We start from the raw sequence: 25,401 nt of genomic DNA, 5'->3' as shown, positions 1-25,401 counted from the left end.
TAGCCAAGCATGGATTGTCTGTATTTTGGATAAACAGAGGCCAGTTTTTGATAACAGGTCACTTTGGTCCAGTCATTCAGTACACCCTTGAGCTATGTCTCTGTGCTGCCCAACGGTTGTGTATTTAAACAACAGAGAGTAGTTCTTAGCTCAGAAAAAAAGCTGTTGGGTATTCAGCAGCATTCCATACAGTACATTCCAGGACCAGCTTTATCTGGCTTCTTAGCTGTTTGCTCTCGTGCATTGTCTATGCCATGCACCACTGCATTTTCAGATTTTCTTGAATTCTTTGATTGCTTTTGTTTCTTCATCCATACAATGACTGCTGGATAGACTGATCTTTAAAGATTTTTTTTAGCCACAGCATGCTATGTATTTGCAGTTCCACCACCAATCATGAGAAATGACACAACTTATTCTCTTGCCGCATTGTTTAAGATGGCATTTGGGCCTTCATTTCTTTATTTGTATTTAGGTTTGACTTCATCAGTAGTTTTGACTTCTCCTTGGTGACTAGACTGACGGTTCCTATCTATATATAATTAAAACATTAAAAAATTTTTGTCCTTTGTGATGGTTAATTTTATATGTCAGATTGGTTGGGCCCTGGTGCCCAGACATATGGTCGGATATTATTCTGGATGTTCCTAAGACTGTTTTTTGATGAGATTTACATTCAAATCAGTGGATTGGGTAAAACTTGCTTTCCCTTTGCCTTCCATAATGTGGGTGGGCCTCATCTAATCACTTGAAAGGTCTGAATAGGACAAAAGACCGACGACCTTGAGCAAGAAGGAATTGTACCATCAAATTGTCTTTAGACTCGAACTGCAACATCAGCTTTTCCCTGAGCCTCTGGCCTGCCAGCCCACCCCACAAACTTTGAACTTGCCAACCTCCATAATTGTGTGAGCCAATTCCTTTAAATCTCTCTCTTGCTCTCTCACGTGTGTGTGTGTATCTCAGGTGTCTCATATATATGGGAGATACTTTAAACAATGTATATATACATGCATATATATATATATAGGTAAATAATACATAATATATAGTATAGAAAGATATATAATATATATTCTCTCTGTGTGTATGTATATACATATCCCATTGGTTCTGTTTCTCTGGAGAACCCTAATATAAACTCTAATCTGAAAGAAAATATCATCTCTTTATGAACAACAGCCAAAAGAAGTCTCTGATGAGAAGAAAAAGCACCCAGAGAATTATGTTGGAAGTGATAGTTCCAGATCTGGAAGCTGGGCAAATCATTGCCGTTGGCACTTGGCATGGAAAATCTGCAGCATGAGTGTACCCATGGCAGGGGTTTTGTTAGATTTGACTTTTCTCATTCATGTAAAATAAGGAAGTACAAGTCTTCGTTAGAGAGTCCCCCATTTTTTGAAAAGGCAAAATTAAGAGTTTACTTTGCCACTGTGATGGGTAAGAATATATATGTTTGCTCTTTGCAAAAGCTGCAGCCAGTGTGCTGGCCTACATATTTTGATTGGTCCACCGTGTGAGGGGCAGTAGCTTGCCTGCCCGTGTTGGCAGTTAGGAGAGCCTGGCAGCTGGAAGTTAGGTTTCACCAGGCTGATGGGTTATTGCACTGAAGTGATGACTCCTCCGCAGGGAGCAGCATTCCTTCACCGTGGTGTCATCATGTGGCAGAAATGCCGAATATTGGTCTGTGCTTCAGAGACCAGGGGCTCGGGTGCCTGGGAAAGGTCCTTGTAACATGCAGCTGGGCAGGGCCATGCCCTTCCTTACTGATGCCTTAGTGTAGGAGCGGAAGAAAAAGCAGGGGGTGGGGCTGAGGGGGGAAATAGAGGGTGGGGGAGTGGGGGGCAATGGGGTGGATGGGGCAGTGGAGATGGGGAGACAGGATGACTTATCTCTTCATTTTGAATTTATATGCTACAGGGAGAAAATCAAGAAGGAATCAATTTTCTTTTTCAGTGAGTTCCTGTCGGTGGCTTACATTACTGTGGTACAGTCTCTAAAACTCCTTTTCTGAGCTATAACCAGTAAGTCAAAAAACAAACCTTCAGCTGGGTCCGAACTGCCTTGAGAAAGCGCTGCTCTTTGGCTGTCTGTCTCTGCTCCGGCTTCTCTGTGGATTCTGTCGGCTGTGAGCTGGCTGCCCGCCGCCCCACTTTAGCACCAGCTGTTCTGAGTTCCTGAAATAGACGCTTCCACGTGCCTTAGTACCCCTGAGGCTCAGGTGTGGTAGCATCAAATGCCCAGAGTTTTCTTCTGATATAACAGGAAGTGTGACTTACATGACAGAGGGTCAAACAATTCCTGTCCTGAAGTAAAGCGGCTTTTGAAGTTCTTCCTTTCTTTTTATGTAACGAGATTTATGAAATTTGGTGTTGCTTCTCCTAATCGGTATACAGCAGCTGTTAAGCTTTAGGTTATAAATTGCACGGACATTCTGAAGTTTTGAGGTAGAAAGCAAATAGTTTCCCGAAAAGGAACACTTAAAAGAACGGAGGACAAATAAACCACAGTCTGTGTCACACCTCCCAAATCATTTCTCTGTAGTAGATACTTGGAGTCTCACCCTAATTAAATCTCACTGCTTTTCTCACTACACTTCCTAACATCGTGGATGTGGTTCCATATTTCTTTTCCAATTCTTTCCTCTTAATTTTTTCAAAGAGGCCTTTTTCTAGGTAGGTTTGTTTTAATTTATTGTTTACTTATCGATAGAATCGGCAGTACTAGAAACTCAAGTGCCTTATCTGAAATAATTAGCAGACTCTGATTTTCTCATCACCTTGTAACATATGAGTATGACTTAAAAAAAAAAATCCAGACAGGTAATTCTTGTTTTCAGCAACTTACAAAACATATTTGTCTTCCTTGGCCTTTGATTCCTGAGAAGACCCAGCTTACACATGGCTACAGTCTGTAGTTAATTTCACTCTGGGTGGTAAATAATACACAATCATTTCCAGACTTCTGAAACATCAACTTTGAACAAGGGAGGTCTTTTTTAGGTAGAAGAATTGCATATGTCATTGTCTCAAAAGAGACAGGGGCTGCAGATCCTGCCCAGGGTCCTGCTTCCAAATATTTCTCCTAACTCCTGCTTAGGTGGAATTTGGCCTTAATCTTACTTACGCATTTCAAAGAGCCCGAGTGCTTCACATTCCCAACTAAGCAGATGGCAAAACAAAAACCAGTCACCCATTGTTAAGGAAAAGTGAAAGGGACAACAGTAGTCATTTTACGTTTTTTTTCTTCTCATTTAATTCTGTCACTAAGGAGAAATTCGTATGTCAGGCTCCATAGGAAAGTAGAAAAATTTGATGATTTCTTTAAGTGTTTGAAGTGTTGAAATAATATGTAAAAATATAAGGTTGTCTGGATAGCTTCTTGCCTTCCCTTAATTGCCTGCTCTTTAAATCGTAAACTGTGCACAGCAGTGTGGTACCCAACCTCCCTGCTGGCCCTCCTCTACTCCTTCCCACCCCATGTGCTGAATCACGTGGTCAGTGAAATAGCTGGAAGTGAGAGTGTGTGACTCAGCAAGGTCAGATCATAAAAGGCATTGCATTTTCTGCTGTGGCCTCGTGGATTGCTTGCCCTGGAGGGCGGCCCCCATGTCATGAGGACATGGAAACAGTTCCAACGAGATGGCCAGGTGGAAGGTAACTAAGGTCCCCAATCAAAAGCCAGCACCAACTCGCTGCTATTGAGTGATCCACTGGGAATAGGTCTTCCAGCCCTATTCAGCTTTCAGATAACATTGAAATACAAGCTCATGAGAGTCTCCAAGTATGAATGACATAAACACCTGCCCTACACAATCTAAGAACATAATAAATGTCACTGTTGGGGGTGCTGGGTACACAGATATAGACCCTGCTCCCATGTTATGTTGTACTGGGAGAAAGTCGTGATACATAAATAAATAAACAAGATAATTTAACAAGATACATGTGGAGGAGAAAGTAAAACGGGATAAACTTCTCTCAGAGTATGTCTGAAATACTTTGAAGGGAGAATACTTTGTATATAAGGTGGTCAGAGAAGAGCTTTTTGAGGTGATATTTGAGCTAAGGCCTGAATGAATACCTTGAATATTGCTAAAGGTCAATGAATTCAAATGCCAGCAAATTCCCCATGTTAGCATCCTATGTGTCCTGATTTTGCAGTGGAATGCTCTCAAAAGACTTTTTTCTCCATTGTCGTTAATGGCAGAAAGGTTTCAGAGGGCAGTATGTATAAAAAATTAAAGTGCTCAATTTGAAAATAACAAAATAAAGCTAAACAAAACATAAAAATCCCAACAGTAAATGCAGACATTCTACACAGTCATCCAAAGAGTCTAAGAAACAAGCAAGTGTTGGCCATCATCCAATCTGCATATATCTCCTACTTAAAGCACCGCTTAGGAGTACTGAAAAGACCTGCTAAACTTACAGCCTGCATCCCTGAGTTTTAGGTGAATGATTTGCTATACTTTTATTTGTTTTCTTTAGGCATAAAGCAACATTTTGCAAAAGGAACAATCAGAGTTTTAGATCCTGCTCTGCATCTTCCTACAGAAATTATTTGAACCCAGTCCACTTTTGATGTCCCTGGTCCCTTGGTTGACATCTCAGCGCATCTCATCTGGATTAAAAAGAACATTTCTCAGAATCGGCTGTGGGATAAACAGGGCACTTTGCTTTGGGTTTGCTTCAGTTTGTGCTTAATGTCTGAGTTTCAGCTGTGGAGTATTTTACCCCTTAAAAACTCTTCTCTCAGTTTCAGTTATGTGAGGCTTTCATTATCCCCAAAACAAGAATGAGACCCACAAACATAAAAAATGTAAACTGAAAACAATCTGCTTTGGTTGAATATTTGTTTTCTTTTTCATTTCCTACTTTGCCAATTAATGTAACCAAGAATTTCATCAGGCCCAAGTACGGGCAAAGGGTACTCATTACTGATTTAGAAAGAAAAATCCTGTAAATCAATACTCAAATTGTGTTTCCTGCTTAAACCCAGTAGTTGTGTCCTGGGGAAAAGCATCAATGAGTAATTATTTCAGACCAGTGAGCTCATAGCTGTCTGCTTGGCAAAGCTCAGCTCTGGTTTCTTCATGAAAAAATAAGATAACTGCCAGGATTTTTCTGTCTCATACCTCATAAGCCCTCACAAGTGCTGCTTGTCACCCCTTAAGATTTAGATTCTTTAGGTCAGTAACATTTCCTCTGCCTTCCATATAGCACAACCAAGAAGTGAGTTGATAGTGAGAAGCCAGAAGTCAGAATAGAAAGCAATGATTCATTTGTTTCAAAAGGTAGAAACAGATTTATAGGGACTGTGAGAAAAGACATTTGCTGTTCAAAGTTAACTGTTGCAGTTCAAGATGTTTCAAAATCTCATCTCTAATAAAGTAATAGTTATAATCTGGTTTGCTTTTAGCAGATACCTGGTTCCACAATGATCTCTATTTTTTAAAAGCTTTTCCTACTCCCCTACATTTGTCGTTCTTGCTGCTTCCTTCTCAATTTATTGTTCCTTCAACAATTCTTCCTTCTCAATTTATTCTGATCCTTGGTTTCTAAAGCATCTCCCAGCATATTAATTTCTGACTTTGAAAGATCATATAGTCTTTCTTGCAAGGACCTCTGTGTCAAATTTGGTTCTAAAATATCTTATGCCTTTTCACTTAGATATGTTGTGTAGTAATTTCATTAAATATCTAGATTTTAAGGTGAAGTAAGGAATGTGCATCATCTGAAAGAGGTTTACACTGTTTTTTGATTTTATGAGCAATGAGAAGTTTCCTATAAATGAAATCATTGTTAAGATTTGTTTTCCATTTTGTTTACTTTGACTCAAGATATTTGTTTCTGAGAATGGAGTTCTTTATATACTTTCTAGGAAAAGAAATATACTGTTTAGAATAGTTAATACTAAAAAGAAATATCCTTCTACCCCCTTTAAGACTGTAGTGTGGCAAAGTACCCATACCTCAATTTAAACATGGTGAGATGGAAAGAAGGGTGTTTAATTTGTATGAGTTAAATCTCTCAAAATGCAATTTTAAAAAGTAGTCTCATTGTTTTTGAATACATCTGGCAATTTACTGTAATGCTATTGCTATCCTTAGAGAATCATTTTTCACTGGTATATGACAATTGTGTCTGTCTTTAGTGTTGGCATGTAAATTATTTTTTAAACAGCTTATTACATAATGCTCTGCAATATAATACCCTTCATTTAATCACAAGAGCTAATATTTATTGAACACTTACTGTGTTCATGACAACAAATATGAGCTTTATGACAGCAGTTTCCATGAATTAACTTGTTCAGAGCTCACAGCAGCCCCACAAAATGCATATCGTTGTTAGTAGCTTCATCTGACGAAGGGGAATCTGAAGTTGAGAGAAATTCAGATTTTTCCAAAGCCACATGCTTTGTGGCAGAGCACAGACCAGAGGCAGACTGACTGTGGAACGAATGAAGCTTGAGCTTCATTCACCTGCTAGGGGATCCACTGCTGCAAAGGCACATCTATTTTGGTAAAAAAATAAATTATCAGCAGTTGGCGAAGATCACTTAACCAACTTCCCCTTCCCAGCCTGCTTATCTTGAGTGTTATTAGAATGAAAGGAGTCTATCTGGAATCTGGTTGAGGGAAAGCTGACTTGGGGATGCATTTCATTTGGGGCTAATGGAATAATGGGGTTCATGCGCACTTCCATGTATAGTTTATTACTCTTCTGATCTGCTTGACACTCAGGGGAGGGATCACGCACTCTGTCGTGTGCTGGCATCCGAAGTAAGTGAGGTGTAGAGGAGAACCGATGACTGCAACCCCTCTCTGGAAACTACTTCCAACATCAGACATGAACAGTTTTAAGTGAATGACTTCATTCTTACTGATTTCTGGCCCAAACAAAACTTCTATCAGAAACATACTTGCTAATGCAGCGAATATACTTGAATATAATTATAAACCTATTGGACACTTTCCTTTTTCCTATGAGTATCACATGAAATGGAATACATCAGAATTGCTGTGCCTGACAAGCACGGACCTGTGGCAGTGTGTCTGTGTACAACGCATGCTTTCTGCACTGCAGCAACTCAGGTCGCCTTCTAGCAGACTGAGTGCATCTTGGCCCGACAACATCTGCAAGTTCTATTTGAAATGATGTGCAAAACTGTCCTGACACTGTGAAATGACTTGTAAGTTTTCTGAACTATTTAAAATAAAAAGCAAATTTCAATTGACCTTGGTTGAGGAAAAATAAAAGTATATTGCTTTCCCTCTATACACAGATATAAAATAATTTTCAAATGAAACCGAAAGTATGTAAGTAAAAGTCTAAGAAAGTCAGTTGCAAAAGTATGTCAGGTGATTAATTAATAAAATATCTTTCTGGATTTTGGATGTTGGTGGCATTTCTCAGCCTTTGAAAATTTGTTATAATTCATTCAGTAAAATTAATTATAAAACAAATTTATTAGTATAATTATTTATATGACAAACCTTCATTTTCATGCTTAATTTTACATTTAGAATCTTGTATTCCATTTTTAAGTTGAGTTTCCCCAAGTCACAGAAGCTTCAAGCCCCATAAAACCTTGATTCAAACATTCCCAAGTGCTTAGATTTCAAACCCAGCTCCTGGCTCTTCTGTACCACCAGTAATGATGCCATCAAGTGGTATCAATAGTCTATTTAAAACTTTGTTTTTACTTTTGATTGTCTCACACGCCAGCTGTTCTTGCAATTAAAGTTTCATGTTAGCCCATTCTGAATTAATGGAGTTTATCCTTATTTAACACTGAAATCTCACCATTGAAAAAAACCCCAGCATCCCCAAATTTGTAGTTACAAGCAGTATTTTAACACCCACACTCATTTCCCACAATAAAACGCTTTGAACATTCTGTACGGCTGCTTTGCTGCACTAAAGGGCGGTTCTCTGCTCAACATGCCCCTTCCCAGGCTTGCCAGGGAGCTTCTGCTCATCTGTTTCAGCTGCTCAAAATCTGGCCAGGAGCTCTGGTGGTGCCTTTGGAGCAAAGGCTGGCCCAAGTCCAAAGGCACCTTGAGGTTCTTTTCTCCAGGAGTAGGTAAAAAGCAGGGTGTTTGGTGACTCTAGGCTCAGATTTTTAGTTGCTTTGGCATTTTCCTTTCTGTCCTTACAGTAACCACTGTTATGGACCAAGGAACTTGAGCAAGAATGAATGAATATAAATTAGGTCCATAAAGTAGGGAGAGAAGTCATATTTAAAAATATTATACTAATCACAATGTTAAATGTAAACCCAAATCTTTTGTGTTTTCTAAGTCGCTCTGTCTCAGTTGACTCCTTGGACTGTAACTACCAGTGTTCTGGAGGTTCAGTGATTTGGAAAAAGTGGTATAGTCTTCTGTCAACAATGAGAATACAATCCCCAAGGTGATCTACTCATACAAGTATATACAAAAGACTTTCATGTGAATTGCCTTTTACTTTTTATTTTGAAGTAGTTTAAAACATTAGATAAAATTTGCAGTAATATGAAGAACTCTCACATACCAACATTTTGTTATATTTGCTTTATCATTCTTTATGTATGTGTATATACATATTATGATTGTCTATACCATTTGAGACTGCACACTTCATTTTCCTCAAAGTACTTCAGTGTATTTTTCCTTAGAATGAAAATATTTTCTTACATACCTGCAGTTCAGTATTCAAATTCAGGAAATTTAACATTGATATAGTACTTTAATCTGCAATCTACATATCAATTTCATGAATTGTTCTACTGATATCTTTTATAGTATTTTTTTCTTTCTTTTCTTTCTCTTTTTCAGAACAAGATCCAGCCCAGAATCATTTACTGCATTAAGACCTTCTGTCTCTTTAGTCACCTTTAATTTTAATACATACTTAATTTCAGCCTTTCTTTCACTTTCATGTCATGGTCATTTAAAAAAATATGGCCAGTCTTTTATTAAATGTCCCTCAGTTTGTTATCCCTGATGTCCCCTCAAGATTAGCTCCTTCTGTTTATGCATTTGGAGCTAGAATAGTGCATATGTCATGTATCTTCAGTAACCACCTGGAGACTGACTGTTTACTCCTTTCTACTGATGTTAATTTTGATCACTTGCTTGATATGTTTCAAATTTCTCCATTGAATGGTCATGTTTTCCTTTCTAAATTAATTAGTAATCTGTCTCATTTGCTCTTCAGTCCCTAGTTAGCAGGAAGCATTGTGTGTTCCTCGGTGTATTACCAGTGCTGAGCATGAGACCTGGCAATAGTGCATTTGCTGGAAAAAAACAATATGGCCTTATATTCTACATTGGTAGTTCTCAGAGATTTGTAAAAAGATAGATGAGATAACTTTGGTAAAAGAAAAACTAAAGAGGAATAGCTAGTGGGGCTTTTTCCAAAATATTTGTTTGAGGACCCTGGGAGTCTGGCCACTGTGACCAGTTTCATGGAACTCCATGCCAAACGGAGCTGTCGTCTTGATGCTCAGAGTAGCCACATCCCCAAGGAGACATGTTCCTGTTCTAACTTCTTCAAAAAGTGATGACATATAAAGAAGGAAAGACAACATATTAGAAAGGAAAGATGTGATTTGCTGCAAGTCTAATACATGTAAAACTGGCTTCAGTTTCTATTATTATTGAAAGTATGCTGATATTTTAAAATATGGTATTTCATCAAATCTAAGATACATCATAACTTCATGCATTACAGAGAAAGAAAAGCTGCAAACTATAATTTTTCCTTATCACTTAGAAATTTCATTCTATGCTTTAAAAGATTCTTTTAGATTTATTTATACATGTGTTTAACTCATGTGAATACATAAAATATGAGAAATAAAAATATAAGGAAAATATGAGAAATACCTAAAAATATCAGAGAATCGCTTTTTTCTGAGTTAACAAGGTCTGTGTTTTATGCACACTATTATTCTCTGTGCCATCATGAGTGTGGGGTTGCAAGGTTGCTTAAAGTTTGCTCTGTTTTGGTTCCAGGCTTTCCTTCCAAGCCACATTTACCTGTATTGCTTATTTAATGCTGCCTCTGTCTTGATCTTACCAAAATGAATTAACAACCATGTCTTATGTTCCTTCTTCAAATGGTTCTTAAGTGCTTTTTGACTAAAATGTTGAGGGAGATAGTTGTCTAATCATAAAATCAGAATGAACAGCCAAGTTCACTTGTCATAGATACTAAGTTGTGACTGCTTCCTGGTCTTAAGTGATAGAATAGCTGGAAGATTCCAGCTATGTGTAAGATGCCATTGACTTCAGAGACGTTAAATTCAGGGGGAAAAAATAGGTCTTTAGATTCAATGAAGTGCAATTTGTCTTTGGTAAGTTTAAAAGTAATTTGCAAAATTAAAAAAATAGTATTATGCAAGGTGGTGAAGATGTGGAATCTTGCACTTTTCTCCTAACAGTGTAAATTTTTACTCCCTGGAAAATAGCTTAATAATGTATATAAACAGCCTTACTTGTGTTAGTGTCCTTTACCCTCCCTCATGATCTAATTTTCAATCTCTATTCTAAGAAAATAGCCAGAGATGCAGTTAAAGATTTATGAGCCAAATATCCATCCCATCATTAATTTTTTTAAAATGGAAAATTAGAAACAAATGTTCAACATATGGGAGTGGAATAAAAATAATGTGTTTAGAGAATATTTAATAATGTGAACAAATGTCCCCTGGAGGATACAAAACTGCATATATAATATGTTCCAATATTGTTTAACCATATACAAGAAAGGGGAGAGAAATAGAGCAGGTTGGGGAAAGAAACTGGTACTGATATGGTTTCTTTCCAATAACTCTCTTCAAACAGTGTGGGAGGGCCTTTTCCTTGCTTCTTCGCCCACCGCCTTCCCCAGTTTCCCGTGAGAGCAGCCACACAGCTGCCCCTGGGTCCTTGTGACCTTCATGAGGCACCGGCTTTCTCATTCATCAAATAGCTGCACGTGAACCATGGCCTCCTACTGTCACACGCTGGGGACGCAGACACAGACTCACCCGAAGGGCCTGTGAGAGAGTCGTCTTAGTAAGTCTGAACAGCCATGATGTATGACCACAGGCTGGCTGGCTTAAATAACAAACATTTATTTCGCTGTTCACAGTTCTGGGGGCTGAAAGCCCAAGATGGAGGCTCCAGGAGATCTTGTGTCTGGTGAGGACTCGCTTCCTGGCCTATAGATGGCCGACTTCTCTCTGTGTCCTCACATGGTGGGGAGCAGAAAGTGGGGGCAAGCTCTCATGTCTCTTCCTACAAGGGCACTTACCCCATTCACGAAGCACCCACCCTCATGACCTGATTCCCTCCCAAGGGCCCCATCTCCTAATGCTATCACATTGAGGGTCAGGATGTCAACAGTGAATTTGGGGGGTCACAAACATTTTGTCCACAACAATAGGTCTGGTGGAGGAGAGGTCTGATGATTCACACCGGGGCTGAGGAGCTCCTGGGAAGGAATTCAAGTGATATGAATGAGCACCAGCATCAGGCACCAGGCACCAGATCTGCATGGCACGCAGGGCCTGGGTGCAGTTGAGACGGAGAGGCAGAGGGTGGGAAGGCTGCACACGGGGCTGAGAAAGCTTCCAGGAGTTAGCCCAGCCCATCAGGCTAGTTCTAGACAAGAAGGGCTCTGGGGTAGAAACTCTGAGTATCAGCAGGTGGCTCTTTTTCAAATGTGTAGCCAGCGCAGATCCCAGACAGTTGTCTGAGCCTCGGAGACACACTGGAGCAGAAGCAGCCCCGTTCACTGCCTGACCAGGGATGCGCCCCTTCTCAGTCATCCTGCCACCAAGAGAGAGGCGCTCAGCCCGGGGGAGTGATAGCAGCTAGGAGAGATTAAGGCAGTCAGTGCTTACAGGGTGGTAGGGAGTTCCGCGGGGACTGCAGGACCTGTGTGAGAGGGTGAAGGGGACTTGGCACTTTTGATGGGTTTGTGTCCACAGGCTGGGGAGGCCTAGAGAAGTTTGGGGCTTTCTTGCTATTCATTCATTTAGTCAGCACATGTCCCTGGAGCGCCGACCCTGGGCTGCTCTGCATGATGCCGTTGGTGTGCTCCGATCACAGGCAGCTGAGCCCCTGCTGGAACTTTGCTCCAGCATCCCACGGGGCTTCTGTTTTCAGGTGCCTCCTGCCCTCAATGTGGAAATTGTTTTCTTGTTAGTAGAAAAAGCAACTCCCTTTGGGTATAAACTATTAATTATTTCTAGTAATTTTCATGAGCCTCATGAAATGAGGAAGTCTTGTAATGATATTTAGGATCAACTCCATGACCAACCACTGTAAGCAATGTCCCATACCTACCCCTTTCCCTATATGATGACTTCCTGTTGCTCTGTACTGAGACCGTTCTGTATTATAGCAAAGTAAAATGACTTTCTGCAAATACTCCCAGAACACTGATGTTCTCTATAATGTTGTCCATAAAGGGCCAGTCTATCCCTTTGGATGTTTGTAAATCATCCGTAATTTACAAATTGTGCTGAGCCGAGCGCTTTCACATGACCTCCCCATGGGGCGTGGCTTCCTCACCGCATGGCAGCCTCTTACATAGGGACTTCAGGGTCTAGGCTTGAGTTCACTGGTCCACAAGGAGAAAGCTGCCTCATCTTTCTGACTTAGTCTTGGAAGTCATGCAGTGTCCCTTCTGTAGCCCAGATGCCAGAGAAGGAGACGTAACCCATCTCTTGATGAGATGAATGTCAAGTCGCTGTGTGGGATGGGATAAATTGTTGCAGTTATCTCTGAAAACCACAGCATATAATCTTCTCCCCATCAAATGGGAATTTACTCCACTTGGAGATTATTCCATACACACCTCTCAGGCTAACAGCTGCATAGTAATATACTGTTTGAGTACAAATCATTTACTTGACCAGTCACCTACTATTGAACATTTAGTTTGTTTCCAGTCTTTTGATATCACAAACAATGATGCAATACATACTTTTGACTGTATCTTTTATGCAAATATTCCTGTACCTTTATAGGATATAGTTTAGAAGTGGATTGCTGGATCAAAAAAATATGAAATTCTAAATTTGGTGAATACTAAGCCTATTCTTTGCATCAGTATTAAGTTTGGTTGAGTTGATTAAACAAAAAAATATTTCAAAATAATATTTCATAATATAATTAATAAAATTAAGCACACAAGATACCTTTTTCCCCCATAAAGAAATATGGAGTTGAAGAGCCCAAGGCCAATATGGTGATTCCCTGGTATCATTAGGTACCCAGTATTCTTCCAACTCTCCATTCTGAATCTTCACTTTGATTTGAATTGAAACAAGTATGCCCTTTAAATTTGAATCCTAAATGGCTACTCACCCTCTCACCTAAGTTCCAGGCAACAACATGGAAAAAAGGAGCAAGGAAGGCCAATGACTCTCCTTCCTTTAAGGGTACTTCCTGAAAATCATGTTCAACATCTCTTATATTTCATTAGCCCAAACTTATACATACATAGGTGTGTGATTTGGGGGAATATATCCTTCTATCTGAGTGGTGATGTGCCCAGATGAAATCATAGTTCTTATTACTTGGAAAGAAGCAGAGAATGAATACCAGGAGGCATCTAACAAATTCTGTATCATTTCTTTATGTTTCATCTCTGATTCTCACAAAGATTTACTTACTATTATGTCCATTTTTCAGATGCGGGTACTGAAGCTCAGAAATGATAAGGAGCTTGCACATGGTTCAAAAGATAGAAAGGGTGGAACAAAAATTCAGACCTAAGTCCTTTTTTAACTATACCAAAGTAGAATAGAACTTCCCATTACAAACTCAGCATTTACTTGGCCTGTCCTAAAATATTATTGCTCTTCTCTGAGATCCCAATAAGATCCTGTTTTGATTCTGTTTTGTTTTTGTGGTGTTCGCACTGTGTACATGAAGGTCAACTTTCCCATGATGATTATTCTTTAAAGTGGAAAATTCTCTTCCTGCTGCCACAAAGCGGCAACAGCCTAGACCAGTTGCTTTTCCACCTTGATTTCAATGACTTAAAAATCTCCACAGATTTCCTCTGCTGTTTCTTCTTCCAGATCTTCCAGCCTTTTGCTCTTCACACAGTGAATCCTTTCATAAAGAACAGCTGAGTCATGAGAGGGAATGCAGATGGCCACAAGTTTATTTGCAGACCTGGAGTTCAACCTAGGTTTCTTCTCACAGCCTGCAGCAGCAGTCACCTGACAGCCGTCCACTCCAGGCCGAGTAGACCCTGTCTGCTGTCTGGTTCAGGCTTTCAAACACTGCTGGTAGGTGCACCACCTGTGGAGCCCAGGACAGGCATGCAGTGAGCATTGGGCTTCCATCCCAAACTCCTGGTAGACTAGTGTTTGCTTTCTGTAGCAGTAAAATGGTGGGGGGGAAAGGCCTCTAAAATAGAGTGAGGAAAGAAAAGAGGAGCATGGAGTAGCATAGCTAGAAGGTTTAAATTTTGTTGTTCCAAAACTCTAGTAGAGGAAGACCCTTATAAAGAAAAGGAATTTTGGGCCAGAGATGCATAAGACCCAAACCTGCAGACTTCTGAGATATTCCCAACTATATCTAAGGTCTGGACTTCTGACTTGACTCAAGAAGATTGTAATAACTTTGAGATTCAGGGATAAGAAAGCTCTGGGACAGGACATTTCATAAGGTTTTGTAAATGAGACAGAATGTGATACCAGCTGATTTTCCTAATAATGAAGAGACTCATATGCTAAGTTTAATAATATTTTTAAAAATATGAAAGTTGAACTGGCCTTCAATGAAAATGCTTTGGAAAAATGTGATTCTCTACATATTTGAAAATGTGAAATAGGGATGGATTAGTCATTCCTAGAAATGAAAAAAATATGATGCTTTATGTTAGAAAAGCAGACTGAATACAGTACAAGAACATATTTATAAACTGGAAAATAGAATTGAAGAGTTATCCTGAATTTATTACAGAAAATCAAAGAGATAGAAATTATGAAAGAGAAGTTTAGATATATGGTGGAAAGGATAAGATTGAATATATACTTGTTGAAATTTTAGCAGTAGATTTTAAAGAGAACAGGGAAAAGGCAATATTTGGATAGAACATGGCTGAGAATTTTCCAGAACTGTAAAAGACACCAATCTTCACATCCAGAATTCCAATGAATCCCAAGCAGGCTAAATAAAAAAATACCAACAACTTGATATATCACAGTTAGACTGTAAAATATATTTTTTAAAAAGATGAGACCTTAAAAAAAGAAGAGAGAAAAGATAGATTATGGAAAAAGGACAACATAGTACAGCTGACTTTTCAAGAGTGAGAATCAAAGCCAGAATAACATCTTTAAAGTGCTGAAATAAAACTGCTACTGTAGAGTTCTATACCTAGCAAAACTGCCTTTCAATAAGGAGGGTCAATGGAGACATTTTCAAACAAACAGAACTTGAGAGAATTTACTGCAGGCAGACACTTAAAGGAAGCACCTAAATGCATGTACTTCAGGACTTCAGGAAGAAGGAAAATGCTAACAAGAAAGAAGATTCAGGTTGCAGGAAGTAATGCTGAGCAAGGAAAATGTTAAACTTGTGAGTGACTCTTAACAAATTATTGTCTTTATAAAATGATAACAAAAATGTCTAATTTAAAGGATTAAAAAATCCAAGATAGAATTAAATATGGCATAATAACATTTAGTTTGGGATGGGGAGTGACTGGAGTTAAATCATTCTAAGGTCTTTGTCTTGGTTTTCAAAGAGTAAAAATGTTTATTAAATTAAAACTTTGTAAGTTAGATACTTGTATTCTAATTCCTGTAATAACCACTAACTATTGGAGGGGAAAGTAATGAAACGAGAGGAATTATCTTAGTCTAAAATAAGACAAGAGTGAAGAAACTGATAAAACAAAACACTACCATAGCTGCAGAACACGTTCTTCCTCAGATACACAGGGAATAATTTTTATAATGAACATATGTAGGCTAAAAAGTAAGCCTCCAAAAATTTAAAATAATTGATATACAGATTACATTCTCAGGTTATAGTACAACAAGGCAAATATCAGCAACAAAAAGATAATTCAAAAATTGCCATCTATTTTGAAAATAAAAACCACAATTACAAATAATAATATTTATTAGCAGTAGAAATTTAGAAGGAGTAAATAATAATAGAAATTTAGAAGACATTGAGGAATGAATACCACTAAATAAGCTAATTGGTGATTTTGAGACACTGGGGGAAAAAAACAAAACCAAACAATAAACCCAACAAGAGAGGAAGGAAGAAAGTAATACATATAAACACTGAAATTAATAAAATTGAAATTGAAAATATAATAGAGTATCAATTAATTCAACATATGATTCTCTGAGATGAATAAAATCAAAAAAATCTGATAAGATTGATCATACAAGCAGTATAAGAAATGAAAAATATATCTGCATAACAATGCAACTAATGTTAAGGACATAAAAATATTATAAACAAGCTTATACTAATAAGTTTGAGAAATTGGGTAAAATATTAAAATTTCTTAGAAAAAAATAACAACCTAATTTGTGAACAAAGTGAAATCCTGTACATTCCCATAACCAGTAAAGAAATTGAGTCGATAGTTCAAAACCTTCCCTCAAAGAAACCATCAGGCCCAGAAGATTTTTACAGATTAGTTCTGCCAACTATTTAATGAACAGATAACTCCAACATTCTGTGTATTCTCTGAGTGATCAGAAAAAGAGCAAATACTTTCCATCTTATTTCATGAGGTTCACATGACCGTACTAACATGCTAGAAGGGCAATAAAAGACAGGAAAATCCTGGCAAATCTTACCCATGTATGTAATTTAAAAATCCTAGGCAAAGTACTAGGAAACTTAATCCAGCAACATGTCAAAAAGATATTTTATCATGTCTAAGTTGGGTTTACACCAGGAATGGAAATTGGTTCAACATTAGAAAATCTGTAAGCGCATTTTGTCACATGAACACATTATTGAAGAAAAGCCATATGTTCATTTCACTAGATGCAAAAAAACTTTTTGTATTTTAGCAGTCTAGGAAAAGGGGAAAAATTTCTCAACTCTGTAAATGCTACCCACAAACCAAAATAAAACAACACCAAGAAAAACTAAACACCAAAGCAGATTGTAGCAAACATGATATTGATGGTGAAATACTAAAACATTTCTTTTAAGGTTAGAAATGATGGTCCCACTACCATTACTTTCTGTTAGCATTACTCTAGAGATTCTAGCCTCAACAATATCAGTAAAAGAAAAAATGAATGGTTAAGGATGAAAAAGGATGAAATAAAGCATCATCATTCCCAGACTACATGGCTGCGTAGAAAACACAATAGAATTTGCAGATAAATTACGAAAATTTATAGAAAACCTTAGCAAACTCAACATATAAAGTTTCTCTTTACCACCAAGTAACAAAATCATCAAAGAAAATATACTATTTATAGAAGCAACTAAAAGTGTAAGATGCAGAGAAACAAATCAAACAAAAATAGGTAACACCTTCATGAAGAAAATCTTACAACCTTATTAAAAACATTAAAGAAGACCTAAATAAATGTAGAGACATAGATGTTCATGGACAGGAAAACTCAATAAAGATATGAATTCTCTCTACGCTGATCTATAGATTTAATGCAATTCCAAGCAAAATCCCAAGAGCATTTTTTCATGAATTTTAAGAAACTGATTATAAGATTTATTTGAAAGAACAAAGGGCCAAGTATGCCTAAGTCATTCCTAAAGCAAAAGAGCTAGATTGGGGTGGGGGGTGCTTTTTTATCAGAAGACACCACAGAGACAGTGAGGAAGTTTTTTTTGCAACTGTCAGAGGAATAGAATTGAGAATAGACAAAGAATGCCTATGAATAAATAAGAAAAATCACAGAATCCAAAAGAATAATGAATGAAACACATGAACGGGCATTCACAAAAAAGAAAGCATGAATGACCAAAAATACATGAAACATTGTGCTACCTGATGGATCCTAAAAGAAATGAAAAAAACACACCACAATGAAGTATCATTTCTGATCGGCCAGCTTAGCCAAAATTTTAAAGCCTGACAACAGTGAATATTAATGGGAAGATACAACAGGAGCTCATGTATACTGCTGATGGGTGCACAGGTCAGTGCAACTACTTTGAGACACTAGGGATTTGGCCTTCCCTAGTAAAGCTGAACATTCTCAGACTTCTGGCCCAGGAATGTCACTCCTAAGTACACTTTGGTCCACGCATTGGAGGATACATACAACAGAAGTTGTAGCAGACTTGTTCAAACAGCAAAACTCTAGAAACACTCTAAGTGTGCATTGACAGTCAAATAGATCGCCGGATTACTGCACTGACAGTGATTAGCTACAGGTATAAACATCAACGTGGGTGAATTTTAAAGTCACTGTTAAGGCCATGGAAAACACATACAGTATGAATTTTTTTATAGAAAGTTCAAAAACAGCTCAAACTATTCTGTGGTGAGGGTTATATACACATATGGTGAAAAAATATATATATATAAAGCAAAGGAATTAATAACAAAAATTTCAGGCTAGAGATTACTGGCTGAGAGGGAGGAGGGGTGTCTAAGAAAGGCACACAGTGGACTTCAAAGATATTGATAATGTTCTACTTCTTAAGATGGTGGAGGTACATGGGTACATTTACCATTTCTTTTAAATATATGTTGCACTCTTGTATTATTTACAGTAAGAAATATGACCATTTTAAATTTCTTATCTTTACATAATGCTGCCCAACATACCTTTTTATTTTATATTTATCTTCATAGCACCTCTGTTAAGCCAAAGGTAGTTTTGTTTTACAGAAAATAAATTTGAGATGTAAATTTCTTTGCTTGAAGTTCCACAATAGGTTGGCATGGGCTAGACCCCTTGTCCTGTCCATTTCTACCATTTGTAATTATCCCATGAATTCATTTGTGTATTTACTTCTCCAGCCATTCATTCATTTAATATGTATTGTATCACTGAATTTTTTTTCAAGGGGCTAAGGCTCAAGAATGTAAAATATGTAATTAATGTTGATTAGTTGACCCTAATCCCAATAGGTCATCTCCTTCAGCCTGCCTGATATTTGTTTTCTTCAGGATCTCAGACACCTCCTGTGTGTCCAAACCCATTCTTCAGTTTATCTCAGCTGGTGTTTCTCACGTGAAAGGAACTGCAACGCTCTCCAATTGACAACTTTGCCTATGTTTCCAGAAGGCCAACATGCTGAGCTTTTAGGCAGATAAGCAGCATGTTAGCTGACAGTCCGCGCCTCTAGGCAGGCCGGCCTTGGTTCACAAGGTGGAGAATTCCCTGAGCCTGCAGGAATGTCAAAACATTTACTTTTGTCTAAGGAGCAAGAACAGGAAATAGCCTTTCCTTTTCAGACAGAGCTCCATAGTCCAGTGTTTTGAGCTAGGAGTCTTCATTGCATCTTTCATAGAGTTTTCTTTCCACTTGTCTCATTGGTACTGATTTTTGGGTCCTGATCTTTATCGAACACTAAAACTTAATCACTGTCTATACCCTTAAATCATCTTCTCATTAGGTGGATGCATTCAGCTTCTAGTAGCTTCTGAACATTATCAACCTGAACTTTCTGCATTTCTTTCCCCATTTCAAGATTTCTTTTGTTATTCCAAAGGGATTATGTGTGTTTTTCATAGGCTTGGTATTGTATTAGACACTTAGTTGGGACAGGACTGAAAAAGAATACTGTAAGATATAAAATAAAAGACCCATAGATTTACCTAATGAGATAACTGAAAGATAAACAGTTAAAAAACCAAAATCCAGTAAGTTTGAAAAATTAAAAATATAGCATCTATTGTAGTCAGGATGAAGATTAAGGATAAGAAATAAGGAGTAAAAAGTTAGGAGTAAAAAAAGTAACAGAAGGTATTGAATTTTTTTAAAGAAAAATTTAAGAATCATAAAGAGATCAGGGAAAGGTGGTAAATTACAATACCCCATAAAAGTACAATAAAACAATATAAATGAAGATGCTACATTTAAGAACTGTGAAGAAAACCCAAAAGGTTTCTTTAGAAAAACAAATTGTCAAAAAGAGAAAAAGGCAGAAAAACTGAAAGAAGGAGAGAGAGAGAGGAAAAAACACGGAGGAGCTGGAAAAACAGCTGGTAATACAAGAAGACTGAGATTCTTTGGCCTAATGTTCTCTGGCTCCCAAAGCTGAGGGCCTTCATTTGGCCTGATGAGGGTGCCTGGGGCTTTCCCCTGTCCCTCCCTGCTCCCCCACCCCAGCTAGCTCAAATGAGTACTTCATTTTCAACACATTTTTTTGTATTGTATTTTGCTACAGTTTTATTTGAGATTTTATTCCCTTATGTTCATGCATGAATATATGTATTTGAAACTGTTCTTCATAGATATGGGGTCCAAAAATCATTTTTTTGCAAATAAATTAGAATTTTAAAGAATGACTGGCTACTCAGAAGATTTTTCCACTGAATCAGAGCCAAATGCATTTTATTGGATTACAGTATATTTTTCTTTATTGACGAACTACTTCTAGTTACAATTTCTTACTATGTAAGTTTGGAAATTTTATATATTCAAAAGAATGACTCTTGATGTTGTGTATAATTGTTGCTATTTCTCTCCCTTTTGTTTCTTTCTGTTAAGTTTATTCTTTCCATGTTGCTTTTTAGTCTTTACATGCAGATGAGGACATCTTACAGATGTTAAGTAATTTAGCCAGGATTGAATCGCTAAAGGATTCTGGAAGCCACTTCAATACACAGTCTTCTGGACAGAGTGAATTCTGTCTATAGACAGTATAGTCAGGTACACTTACCTTTATGTTCTATTTTTAAGAAATCTGACTAAATTTAAATTCTTGACTTCATGGCAGGTATTTTGTTATTCCTTCCAAAAGGAAATCTCTTCATCCATTGCTCTTGAAAACTTACCTTTAATTTGCAAGGTAATTATGTAGGCTTGAATTCTGGGTCCGTCCCTTACTAGCTTTGCACCTGTTCTCTCATCTCTAAGATGGGGAGAATACCTACTTCCTAGCATGTGAGGATTAAACAATACAATATATGTGATCATTTTACCAGACCCTCATCTTGTGTGTTACATTGCCTGAAGAGCTTCTGTCAAGTCTTCGTCTAAATAGCCGTCCTAATGAAAACTGATTCCTCTGAAGCTTTGCTCTGATCCTCTCTGAAGAAACCTGGGGTCAGTGAGTTCTTACTCTAGTAACATCTAACTCCCTTTCTAAACATCAGCTATGTTGAAAGAAAATGAGGATTTTCCCAAGGGCATGTCATGAGATACTTTATAGAGGCAACTGAAAAAACGGTCAGGAGATTCTGGGGAAATGAACCTTGAACAGTGGATCATTGACTTCCTTCCCATGGTGCCTCCGGAGAACATGGCAGTAGCTGAAGACTGCAGCATGCCTTAGATATGGCCTGACCTGAGGCTGGGGAAGGAAGAGCTGTCTTTGGGCTGCCTGCTCCTAGGGAAGCCATCACATGCTCTTTTAGGTCTGAAAGAGAGGTCACAGCCTTCTCCCTGAATTGGCTAGAATTAGACTGTTTATTATGATAAGTGCCAAGTCCTTTTGCTGGATTTTTAATTTGGCTCGAATGACACACCCTAATGGAAACAGGGGAGAATGACTCACCTGCTGCCATACTGGCCATTGACCACAATTACACTTGCCTGAACTCATCCCTGCCCAAATGTCTGCTGGGTGCTGCCTCTAGAGCAACTGATCACATTCCCTGCTTCACCCAGCATGAGTTACTGGGCTCCCCCAGAGCCTTCCAACAGCTCAGTGCCATTCAGTGTCTGCCCCTACCTGTACCCAGGCCTACTTGAAAGTCAGACTTTCCAGATACAGATTATGAAACAGACAGGGAGTGCTCAAAAGATATTTCTCCCATCTTGTCTGATTATGTGTTTCATTTTGACCACAGAAGCATCCACATTTTAACTATTTAGTGATTAAAAAGAAGGGTGAAGACAGCAATCTCGGATTCAGTTCATTTAGCAGCACTTGACTCAATGCCAATGCCAGGCACTGCACTGTGATGACAAAAGACAAATGAATCCCTGCCCTCACACCATGTACAGACCACAAGGAGAGAAATAAATCACTCAGTTCCCTAGAAATAAGTATAAAGTTACAATTCTGGTAAGTACTAGAAAGAAGAGGTGCATGGTTCCTAAAGAACATATAACCAGGGGATTTGACCTACATGGGGAGGTCGGGGAACACTTCAGGACTTTGGAAGTCTAAGATCCAGGATCCTTGTCCTATCTTCCAAAGTCATCAGATGAAATTTGGAGCAGGCTTTTAAAAAGCTAGTCATCCTTCCCCTAAATCCCGTTTCTCCATTACACAGCAAGGGCAAAAACGGTCCTTAAACTTTTCTAATAGGCAAGAGATAACCAAGTTAAAATTAAGTTACAAGAAACATTAAAGAGAAAAATCAATCAGTTATTGTTAAATACAAATTTGTTATTTGTTCATCAAGATATTGCTAAAAATTATGAGCACTGGCTGGGTCAGTTTGTTCCCGAGGCATGCAGAGAAGAGGGCCAGTGACCCCTGGGGGCTCTAAAGTAACATAAACTTCCTGTGGCGTGGCAGTTTTACTAATAACATAAAGCCTGTCGAAAGATCCAGCACTTATAAGACAAAAAGTGTGATGTACTCTCTATCTTCTTTAAAGTATTTCCTCTGCTTTAAACTTCACTCCAAAAGTGCAGTTTCAAAATGAGACTCAGAGTAGTGGCTAAACGAGATAATCGTCTGTGCCCTGCTGTCTGACTTCAAGTTCAGCTCTCCCCCTTACTACCTTCTGGGACCTGGGGCATGATGTGTCACCTTCCGGGATATGATTTTCCCCATCTTTACAATGGGTTAATAAGAGTACTACATCATAGGATTAAATGTTCAAATTAAAGGGCTCTAGGTCATTGTCTGATGGGGAGGGAACCCTCAGCTGAGGCTTTCTCCTGCTATTCCCCTCTGTGCAGAAGTGGAGTGGGTAATGAAGGTAGCAGGGAAGCATCTGTGTGCTGTGTATCTGTGCGTGCCTCCCTGCTCAGCAGTGTGTCACAAAGCCACAGGGACCCTGGAAAGGTAAGGAGCACAGCGTTCCTTCTCTCCAGTGGTAGTTTTCCAAAATAGAGATGGGAAAAAATACCGTCAAAATAGCCTCCTGTTTGCCTCTGACACCACGAATAAGAGTAAAATAACTCAGAACTCCTCAAAAACATTTCTTGGTACTCTTCAGTTTGCATGTGAGTGTGAGAATAGAGTGTGGATGTAGGCCTCACACCTGCCATACAGGAGTCCCCCCACCGCGCCCCCTGACAAGAAACCTCAAAGGAAATGATGTGGGAAGACAGACTTAAAACTTTTCCAAGCAGATAAATCCAAAGCATACACTTTTCTCTTTCCCTCCTGGGCTGGCTGGGAGTGTTATTCCTGGAAGCAAGTCAACAGGTGTTGGGTAACAGTGATGGACTGGACAGAAATTTCTTGGCTGGAACCAATTTGTATATTTTTGGCGACTGAGGGAAAATGGCCTTGTATTCTGTTTTCAAATTGGATACGTTCTGTCTCCGTTCGTGTTCTCAGCCCAACTGTTTGAATGGGGAAACAAGTCCCATAGTCTGGAAGAAGTTTCATGACTTAAAAAAGTCGAAAGACTTTATACAGGTTGAGCATTATTCTGTTAAATATACTGCCTCTTTGGCATAAGTGGGAGACCCTTAGTAAATACGGAGGCCATAAATTTTGTCATCAATTTATGCAGGCATTTATTTATTCACTAGGTCCTACAACAGGCACCTGCTAGATGTTTGCTAAGACCCAGGCATAGTTTTTGAGGGAGAAATATGGACACGTGGTCTGAGAAGTATAAATGAAGTTGTGAAGAAAATGTTTCAACATGTTAGAAATCACACTTTTCCCAGAAAACCCATCATCTGTGGCAGCTGAACCTGTGTATGGAAATGGAATAAAGGGGGGCAGCACTTCTTATGTCTTTCGAGCATTTCCTTTAAGGAATTCAAAGAATGGATCATGGTGAAGGCAATACCTGTCACAACCTGGCAAAATATATATATTCAGAGAATGATGCACCAGTTTATTTTTTCTGAAGGGGCAAGATTCTGGGGAACCAGGAAAGTGAGGCAAACGTCTTCATTGCTTCCCACACGTTTCCCATTCCCAAGGACAGCTGCGTCACCCCTAACCAGCAGCCACTTCACTCTCTTGATGTAGAAGCCCTAGACCAACAAATTACACATAGTTCTGCGAACACAACATACTACTTCACACCTCTCTGCCTCCACACATATCATTCTTCCTTCTGGAATATTCTACCTCTACCTCCTCCTAAATATCTGCTATTCTTCAAATTCCAGTTCAGACATCTCATCCTGTGACCCTTCCCACCTTTCTGGCCCCTCTGTCCTCTCTGGCACCCGGACACCTTGTTATATATCCATTGTGGCAAACGTCTCACCAAATTACACTTATTTATTTCTATACCTGCATTTCTCATTAAACTGGGAGCACCTTGACACCAAGGACAGTGGTGTTTTCCTGCACCTGGTCCAGAGGAGAGGCCCAGGCATCTATTGGACTGAGAGAACCGTACAGGTGTTTTTACAGTTCTTACTAGGTTAGAAGGGTGGTGAGAAAGGAACATTCAACAAATATTTGTTGAGCACATACTATGTTTCAGGCACTAAAATTTTAACTACTAGGGATAGAACAGCAAACAGAACAAACATCCCCACTGACATGGAGCTTACAATCCACTCCTTCAGCTGGATGGTCACAGGTACAGTTAGACATGTTCCCAGGGGAGAAGAGGAAACTGATACGGAGACCATTAGCAGTCTTTGCCACAGTATTTCATCTTCTCTGTTTTTTAAATGGACATGTGCATTTATTCTTTAAAAAATGTAGACTGTGATAATTCTGGTTTGTCTTAAAAGAGTGTGTTGAACTTTGTTGCATGCATCTTAAGAGCCTATTTAACAGGCTTATTTTTATTTGAGGGTGTGTGTGTGTGTGTGTGTGTATTGGGAACAGCTAGAGAGATGCCAGCTTCCAAAGTGTTCTAGCAGGTTCCTTCCCAGGCTGTTGGCACTTCCAAGTACCCCACTGACTAGGTGCAAACAGCAGGTGTTCCTACTCCATGTCACTGATGAAAAGCGAGGCACTAAGAGTTCAAACAAATTCATAAAGATTATAGAGCTTAATCTTTAGCAGAAGAGCCATGTCTCCTGACTTCATGCTTTTCTATTTGATTAAGGATGTGGTTAGTTCAATAATAGTGCCAATAACCCAGGCTGAAAGGGTAACTAAAATATTTA

General features: G+C 38.7%; 1 protein-coding gene across 2 annotated transcripts in view; it reads left to right on the top strand.

The window, feature by feature from the left end:
- The window catches only part of COLGALT2 (collagen beta(1-O)galactosyltransferase 2), a 95,538-nt gene that overhangs the window by 10,926 nt on the left and 59,211 nt on the right, over positions 1-25,401 (top strand). The gene's annotated exons all lie outside the window — the stretch shown is intronic.

Source organism: Manis javanica, chromosome 11 (genome assembly GCF_040802235.1).
Source record: "Manis javanica isolate MJ-LG chromosome 11, MJ_LKY, whole genome shotgun sequence".
NCBI classification, from domain to species: Eukaryota; Metazoa; Chordata; class Mammalia; order Pholidota; family Manidae; genus Manis; species Manis javanica.
Note: the sequence above shows the minus strand (reverse complement) of the source record. Positions and strands in the feature narration are given on the sequence as shown.